Source organism: Loxodonta africana, chromosome 7 (genome assembly GCF_030014295.1).
Source record: "Loxodonta africana isolate mLoxAfr1 chromosome 7, mLoxAfr1.hap2, whole genome shotgun sequence".
Classification (NCBI taxonomy): domain Eukaryota; kingdom Metazoa; phylum Chordata; class Mammalia; order Proboscidea; family Elephantidae; genus Loxodonta; species Loxodonta africana.
This window is the reverse complement of record NC_087348.1, coordinates 80766030-80775731: the sequence shown is the minus strand read 5'-3', so window position 1 is coordinate 80775731 and position 9702 is coordinate 80766030. Positions and strand designations below refer to the sequence as shown.

General features: G+C 38.7%; 1 pseudogene; it reads left to right on the top strand.

Moving 5' to 3' along the window:
- The first annotated feature begins 8219 nt into the window (after positions 1–8219).
- On the top strand, positions 8220–9317 carry LOC135231989 (olfactory receptor 52E8-like; annotated as a pseudogene).
- The last annotated feature ends 385 nt before the right edge of the window (positions 9318–9702 follow it).

The window sequence follows — 9702 nt, the reverse complement described above, 5'->3', positions numbered from 1 at the left end:
GACAAGACAGGAAAGATAATAAGGAAACCTGGCGTGGCATTGATGTATATGTTCACTGTGTAAGAAGAGGAGGCTGTGGTGACATGGAGCAAGCATATCCTTTCCGTAAAGGACAGATTCTATTCAGATCAAGCATGTTCTTGCCCTAGGGTAGTGTGGGCCCAGTATTGCAATATCGTCCAGTATTTTTCAGGCAATTATATTTAGATGTTTTATGAAATCTCCCAATTTTTATCGTTGGCTAGATGTCTCCAAAAATATGGTTCATACAAGACATGTCTGAGAGTTCTGTTTTTCCATATCATCAGTTTTTGACCTCTATTTAAAATGGACCCAAAAAACATAATTGTCATGTTATCAGCCAAACCAGCAAAAACATTAAGTTACAACTGTATGTCATAATCCATTCATTTATTCACCCATTTATTTACCCATTCATTCTTTCTTTTCCGGGCACTTATTTAAGTCTTATTATTAGCCTCGCTAGAGTTAACCTCTGGAAAGATGCTGAGGTTGAATTCATGACAAAGAAAGATAATTTCATAGAAATGTATACATAGCCTGCTATACTGAACATGAGGAGCTTACTAGGCTAAAAAGTCAAACCCATGGTAAATCTTTTAGCCTTTAATTTTCACTGACAACTGTGTTATGTAGCTTTAAGACTGCCCCAGTGGAAAACCTTTTTCTACCCTGCCTGATGTGCAAAGAAGTTTCTAAAAATATGTTTTTTTCTGAACTCTCCTCATTCACCCAAGCTGCTCTGTTTTTCCTTGTTGCCAAGCTGGGACTACAGAATCTTGCTTCACCAGCCTCTGCAACCCATCTCCCTTTCCAGTGCAAGGAATTGTTGTTTTCTCTTCTCATGTTGTTGCTAAATTTTTTCCGTGATTCTTTTCCAATCTCCCTATTTATGGGCATATTCTCTCCTGGTCTACCTGTACTATTTTTTGATCTTTAGCAAATTTTGTAAGCCTTCCTCTTGTTATTTGACTTGTGACTACCAATGCTTCTGCTGTTTGCGATTAGAGATGCTTTGCACTTTTTGTATGGATATATTTCACATCTCTATTTCTTATTTTTGTAGCTATTTTTTTTTTTGTGACTCAAAACCTTCAATGGTATTTAAATCAGATATCTAAGGCATAATTTCAAGGTTTAGAATTTTAAAAGTAATAAATACTTGTTTTAAAAGTCATCAAAATGTATAGATTCAAATGAAAATATTATTACATGCTACCCCTTCTACATTACAGGAGTCATTGATTGACCCTTCCAAATACATTCAGTGACTATGCTCCTGTGAAGGGTCTCTAGGTGGTGCAAAGGCTTTGCTCTCAACTGCTAGCTGAAAGGTTAGTGGTTAGAACCCATCCAGAGGTACTGTGGAAGAAAAGGCCTGGCAATCTGATTATGTTAAGATTACAGCCAGGAAAAGCCCATGGAACAGTCTTACTCTGCAACACATAGCTCTGCCCTGAGCCCCAATCCACTCAACAACAACTAACGACATTAATAAATGCTTCTGTGAATAAATTATTCATAGCCAAGTCAAAGCACTCCCTCCAATGGTGTGGTACATTTCATACATTCTTGACTACATATATTTTTGAAAACATTAAACTAGTATCTCCCTCCTGCATCTATTTCCCCTTGTTCCAGATCATTCTCTTCAACATATAATATTCCTGCAATCAAACCCAAACCTGTTGCTGTCCAATCAATTCTGACTCATAATGACCCTATAGGATAGAGTAGAACTGCCCCATAGGGTTTCCAAGGACTGGCTGGTGGATTTGAACTGCTGACCATTTGGTTAGCAGGCATAGCCCTCAACCACTGCACCACCAGGACACCTTTGCTGCAATAAAAAAAAAAAAAAAATAGCTCCTATTAAAATAAAAACAACAAAAGAAACAATAATAAAATCTAAATCTCACTTCCTCCTCCAGATTGACATATAACTCTGTTTCCTTTTGACAAAATTTCACAAAAAGATTTTCACTACTTAAAATCTGTACTTACTCTCCACTCATTTTTTCTGAGCCCACTCTACTCAGGCTCTCATCCCACACTTCTCCAAAACATCTAAGTCACTGTCACCTCCAAGCTATTGAAGATGGTCAAATTGCATTTTTTATCCAATGGCAGCATTCGATGGAGTTAATTTCTTCATCCTTACTAAATAATTATTTTCATTTAGATGCTGAGGTCTTTTAAAACTCCTACCTCACTGGCCACTATTGATCATCATGTTTTGCATTTTTCTACTCCTCTCTTTGTTTTTTGAGTACCCCGTGCTCAAAGGACTTCTCTTCTGTATATACCTGCCTGCTCCTTATGTGATTTCATCCAATCCCATCACCTTAAATATCATCTGTAACTCTTTCATATCTCCAGCATGCAGCCTTCCTCAGAACTCACGACTTGCATGTAGAGCTACTTACTCCACGGGTCTATTTATCTGTTGATTTAACTCTTGGCATATTTAAAATTAACTCCTGTTTTCCACAAAACTGCTCTTTGTGTTGTTCCTCATCTCAGTAAAATGTAACTCCAAATTTCTTGTTGACAGGTCAAAATCGTGGAGTCGTTTTTGATTTTTTTTGTTTGTTTCTCATACTCACAATCATTCAACAAATTGTGTTAGCTCTATCTTCAGTATATACAGATTCTGACCAGTTCTCAACACCTCCACCATGGCCATTACAGGCTATCAGAACTTGTTATTGCAATACCTTCTAACTGGTCTTGCTTCCCCACCTTTTCTTGCAAAGCAGCTAAAATGATTCTTTTAAAGTATGAGTCAGATATGTCGCTCTTCAGCCCCAATTGCTCCAATGCTTTCTCATTTTATTTAGAATGAAAGGAAAATCCTTACCATGTGCCACAGGATCTAAACCCTGGTTTTCTCTCTGATATTATCTACTACTGCTCTCCCTTTTCCTTACTCTATCAAGTCACTTGGATGTGAATTTTATTTTTCAAACATGACAAGTATGTTCTTTCTTTGGTAATTTTCATTAGGCATTCCCATCTGTCTACCTGAAATGGACTTCTCTTTATCTCTTCCTCGACAGTTTCTTTCAAGGCTTTACTCAAAATACCACTTATTACGGAGATCTTCCCTGAGTCTACAGCTTTCAATAACAATTAATAACTACAAGTCCTATTCCTCTCATCCAGTTTATTTTCTTCATAATTAATGCCATTGAACTGCACATGTGATTTTTCTTAAATCGGTACAGATATTAACTTTTTAAAAAGAGTTAAAATATCATTGTAGTTCATAATGTAATATATTAATTATCTGTGGTTGAGCAAAAAATTACTCCAGAGACCATGGTCTCAGGGAACAACTAGCTCAATTGGCATAACATAGTTTATAAAGAAAATGTTCTACATCCTACTTTGGTGAGTAGTGTCTGGGGTCTTAAAATCTTGTGAGTGGCCATCTAAGATATTCCACAGGTCTCACCCTGTTGAGAGCAAGGGAGAATGAAAACCAAAAACACAAGGGAAAGATTAGTTCAAAGGACTAATGGACCACAACTACCACAGCCTCCACCAGACTGAGTCCAGTACAACTAGATGGTACCTGGCTACCACCTCTGATTGCTTTGACAGGGATCACAATAAAGGATCCTGGATAGAGATAGAGAAAAATGTAGAACAAAATTCTAACTCAAAAAAAGACCAGACTTACTGGCCTCATAGAGACTGGTCTGGCCAGAGTGTGTGGCCCCTGGATACCCTTTTAACTCAGTAATGAAGTAACTTCTGAGGTTTACCCTTCAGCCAAAGATTGGACAGACCCATAAAACAAAATGAGACTAAAGGGGCACACCAGCCGAGGGACAAGGACTAGAAGGCAGGAGGGGTCAGGACAGCTGGCAATTGGGAACCCAATATCTAGAAAGGAGAGTGTTGACATGTCGTGGGGTTGGTAACCAATTTCACAAACACAATACTTGTACTAATTGTTTATTCAGAAGTTAGTTTGTTCTGTAAACCTTCATCTAAAATACAATTAAAAAAAAATACCTGGAATTTAACAGCTTAAAACAGCAAACATTTATTGGCATGCACAGACAAAGTCTAGGCCTGAATAAGGAGGCTGGTCAACAAATGTTCATAGTGACTTATATTTTTTTCCATTGGTGGGTCTTGCATAAACAGGAAGAGTATCCCATAGTTGTTGTTAATGGCCTTAGAAGGAGTTGGCCAGGAGGGAATAAATTCCACTGAAGACACTCTTGAAATGGGGTTGGAGCTTAAAGGGAGGCTAAATCAGCACCTCAATGTTAAAGAAGGAGATAGACTCCATTATGCATACGGCTCAACTGGTACTGTAGAAGAAAATATAATTTAAAATTTCAAATGCACAGGAAAGACCCTTGATGAAATGTACCCATATCTGTGTCATACTGTCTTAGTTGTATAGTGCTTCTCTAACAGAAATACCACAAGTGGGTGGCTTTAACAAACAGAAATTTATTTTCTCACAGGTAGGAGGCTAGAAGTCCTAATTCAGGATCCCAGCTCTAGGGGAAGGCTTTCTCTCTCTGTCAGCTTTGGAACAAGGTCCTTGTCTCTTTTGAGCTTCTGTTCCTCAGTGGTCTTCTTATAGTTTAGCATCTATCTTCCCCCATCTGTCCTTGTTTGCTTGGTTGCTTGCTCAATCTGCTCTTTTATATCTCAAAAGAGATTTATCTAAGACATACTCTGCACTAATACTGCCTCATTAACACAATAAAGAGAACCTAGTCATACTGGCTTTCTTCCCAAATGGGGTTATAAACACAGATATGGGGGTTAGGACTGACAACACATATTTTGGGGGGACTCATTTTAATTCACAACATATAGCAATGTGGAACAAATAAGTGAATTCCCTGACTCTCATTCTGAGCTGGGAAGGATCACTTTTAGCTGGCACACTATTGCTAGGATGATATTCGACCTTGTTAAGTGGGAGTGAAGGGGGGAGGCTTAAATTGTAGGGTACATGTGACACCTGATTGTGACCTCCCAGCCTTCCCTCCCTCATCATAAAGTTAATAAGTTCAAGGTGGACCAAGCAAGATCACTGAACTAACGGAGGGGGGGGGGGTTCCCTGATTAAGGGAACAAATGTGATGAGATTTATTGTATTCCAAACCTATTTTTATGAGACAAAACACTGGGATGCAGAGACTCTCCCCATAATTGTTGAAGAGTTTGACGCTCATGTACTGATCACTTAATATCTTACATAAATACGATATTAAGGAAGATGGGGACAATGAGGATTCCACAATTGTACTCCTTCCTCCCTATGAGATTAGGATAGCCAAGTAGTTACTCCGCAGGCATAAGCCAAGGGACCCCTGGCACCCTGAAGTCATCTGATGACTTGTATGCCAAGTCAGAGATTTTGAATTCCAATTGTAGTCATCCTTGCATACCAATTTGAGCATTAGAAAGATAATTCTTTACTGTTAGGATATTAAAAAAAAAAAAAAAATTTTTTTTTTTTTAATAAATATTAAATTCATGCTTTATATCTTCCACAGATACTGGGAACAAGAGAGCACTGGAAAAGCTGACACAAAGACAAATTTTATGTGCCTAGCACCTGCTTTCATTGAAAGTTTAAATGACCAACTTGCCTAATGATACACACACCCTGACTAAAACTATCCCTTCTATATTTTACCATGGAAGTGTCCACCATTCCATTCTTAAGCACCCACTAGTGTCATCTCTAATGATGTCCATGATATGGCTCTTAGGCTTATGAGCTTCAAAGGTCTGGGTTCCTGTTGGAGGCCACTCCTTGGGATAATGGTGAGACTGATAAATAAGGGTTAACCTTTAAGATTTCCTGCAGGTTGGACACTTAGAGAAGTAGTTGGTTTCCTACAGAATACCATCAAAACTGGCTATAGATAAGTAATAAGTCCAATCAACACTGGAAGAATGCTGAGAAAGTGGACCATGATACCAGTTGTTCATATCACATATGTTAGTAAATGGTTAAGTTCTCTGCTATTTCTTCCCTTTGTTGTATTCTCCTACTTCTCACTGGCTTCTCAAGTTTCTATATTATATTTAATAACCTGTGTCAACTACATATGGAAGGATTTCCAGCCTCTTTATACCAATCACTCTGTTGCGCTGCTTTGGTATACCTGCTCATCTGTGGTGTTCTCTAGACCACAAAAACCTAATCTATGTTGGTCTGAACAAAAAGTACATGAGAAGAAATATCTGAGCTCTGAATATTGACACGGTAGAGTAGGGCTGTTTCTGCCAGGTCACATTGCTGTTGGATCTTAGAAGAGAGGATACTAGACTCTCTGTATGGTTTCAGAATGCAGTACATAGTAGAGACTGGAAAATCTGCTACTTCTCCAGTCTCTGTGAATTTGTACTAATTAGCAGGTTCTAGAAGCCTCAACATGTGTGATATCTGGCCATTCCCCCTTATTTAACCCAGAGTGGTAATGTCTTGGAGTCCTGAAACTCACTGCTATTCAGCACTGCTTACATATGCCATTAATCTTATACTCGTTATTTTATATTCATTTTTTCTCTAGACTATATCACACGATTCCAATTATACTCTCTTGCTTCTCTTGTTATTACTCAAGGCCAACATCTTCTTGAGAGCTTGATTCTATTGGGCAAAATTGAAGCTCAGGGGTAGGTCTGTGGGGATGATCAGAAGAGGTTAGTGGAAGATGGTAGCCATAGATCCATCCCATAGTTCAGAATATAGTCACAGGAGGATTAACAATTTTCTTCCAGGAAGAGGAATCTTCCAGACCCTAGAGATTAATGGTCCTGTGGGAGCTGGGCTGGAGGTGGAAAGCCTGCTGCAGTACAAGTATAAACTTTCCTTTGTAGGGCTGACAAATAGAATGAAGTCAGAAGGGGAGATGTTGCAGTAGTCTGATCATGACTAAGTCTAGCGATACTGTTCAAGACTGGGCTCTGGAATGGAGGCACCAGAAATGAATGATAGGAGATCTGAGACATTGTGACATATCCAGACACCCCTAGAATAAAGCTGGAGCTGAAATGTGCAGAAGAGTTTTAGACCATGTAGCAGAAGCATAAGGTAGGTGTTTGAATGTTTTTGATAGAGATAAAGTCTCCTGTTGTGTTGCTTCTTAATTTCAGGTGTATTAAAATCACAGATCAAAGAGGGTATTTACTACAGTGTACGTTTTTTCCTAGGGAGAATTTTTAAAGTAAATGTCTATGGAAATTTCAATCAATACCTCTACAAAGCCTTTGGAAATGAGTAATTCCCTGATTTGTCTACCTTACCCAAGTCTCTCTTAGTCTAGGTGCTCAGGGCACCTCCTGAGCAGAGAGCTGCAACTTACCATACCAGCCAATTAGTAGGAAAGAAGGAGAAAATAACATAAGGACGAAGAGTTCCATAGCTTCCTGTACTCCTTCTCACGATCCTGCTTCCTGATTCCCCAGAGAGAGGGTGACTGACTTCTCTAAAGCCCTGTTCCATAGCCTTAATAAATCTACTACCATTGAGTCAATTCTGACTCGTAGCAACCCCATAGGGTTTCCTAGGCTGTAAATTTCTACAGAGGCAGACTGCCACATTCTTCTCCTCTGGAGTAGCTGAGTTTCAAACCTGACTTTTCAGTTAGCAGTCGATCACTTTAACCACTGCACCACAAGGGCTTCTTACTAGAGAATAGCAATTGTCACTACTTTCAGTTCATGTTGGAATGAAAGAGTATTCTTTCAAGAATGTAAACCTAAGTGTCATTCTATATCTTAAACATATTTAATTTTCATTATTAAGTTTAAAACAAATCATCTCCATGCTGCATTCATGTTTCTGCTTAAATATCATTTTGTTAGAAACGAATTCCCTCATGACCATATTTAAAATGGCACCGATTTCAGAATCATTATCCAATTGTCATGATTTATTTTACTTCAAAGCACAAAGAATATATATAAATGTATATATGTATACTTTTTTTGTTTATTTAGTTTGTCTCACCCCAAAATAATATCATGAAATTAAATCAGAAACTTTACCTGATTTATTTGACGTACTTTAGAAGAACTAAATTAATATTTTTGAATGTTTGAATAAATCTATCACTCAAATACTGACATATAACCTTCTTCACGATTTCTTGCTGATTGCTGCTATAAATTTATTGTACTTTCTTTATTTGATGTCATTTGAATTTTTAAATTGTTTGTTAACCTGTTTGTTGTCTCTCAGATTCCAAAAGAACAGAGAGAGGATGTCCCGCTCAAATGATACCGAATTCCACCCCTCGTCTTTCCTCCTGCTGGGTGTTCCAGGTCTTGAAGAGATGCACATTTGGATCGGGTTCCCTTTTTGCTCTGTATATTTGGTTGCCCTTGTGGGGAACATCACTATCTTGTTTGTAATCCAGACTGAAAGCAGCCTTCATCAGCCCATGTTTTATTTTTTGGCCATGTTAGCCTCCACTGATCTGGGCCTGTCCACATCCACTATCCCCAAGATGCTGGGCATCTTCTGGTTTAAGTGAGAGAGATTAGCTTTGGGAGCTGTGTCACACAGATGTTCTTCATTCATATGCTGACTGCTATGGAGACTGTTGTGTTGGTTGCTATGGCCTTCGATCGCTATGTAGCCATCTGCAACCCTCTCCGGTACAGCCTGATTCTCACGAGCAGAACCATTGGTCTCCTCCTGGTGGTGGTATTTGGTGTCGATTTCCTTTTGGTTATCCCCTTGGTGTTTCTCATCTTGAGGCTTCCCTTCTGTGGACACCATATAATCCCCCACACATACTGTGAGCACATGGGAATCGCTCGGCTGGCCTGTGCCAACATAAAGGTAAACATGATATTTGGATTAATTCTTATATCACTGGTGCTTGTCGATGTGATTCTGATTGTCATCTCCTATGTGAGAATACTCCGGCTGTCTTCTGCCTTCCTTCTCGAGATGCCAGACTCAAGGCACTTAATACGTGTGGCTCCCACATCTGTGCAATCCTAGTCTTCTTCACACCAGCTTTTTTTTCCTTCATGACCCACCGGTTTGGCAGGAATGTTCCCGGATACATTCACATCCTTCTGGCCAATTTGTATGTTGTTGTTCCACCTGCCCTTAATCCTGTGATCTACGGGGTCAGGACTAAGCAAATTCGGATTTCAAGCACCTTTTGGAAAAAAGACTAACATAAACCTTCTCAAAAATATGCATTTCAACCAAGGGAAAACAAGTTGTGTTTCTCCAGTACAGACTCTTGGCAACAGCAAAAAAGACCCTGACCTTAGTATTATGCCATTCATAATTTCTTCAGACACCCACTACAAAGCACATAATGTAATTAATGTCAGAAAAATCACTGTGAACATTTCTAGAATTCCAAAGGTCTGGGGTAACTTATTTACAAGGTTTTTATTACTATTATTATTCTGTTTAACCTCTACAGAGCAAAGTCTGGTAGAAAGGATTACGTGGAACAAAATGCTTCTTTTCCTTTGCAGATTGTTGACTCTGTTGGCCACATTTTTAAATTGATATATATCCCTGCATCAAAGAGTACAGGTCTTGTGACAGATTCTTTCATTCGTTTCTTAATTGCTTACTTATTCTTATCCATACATTTTTTATTAATACTTTATTACATGCCAGAAACTGATAGGTCCTAAAGATATAAGAAGGAGAGA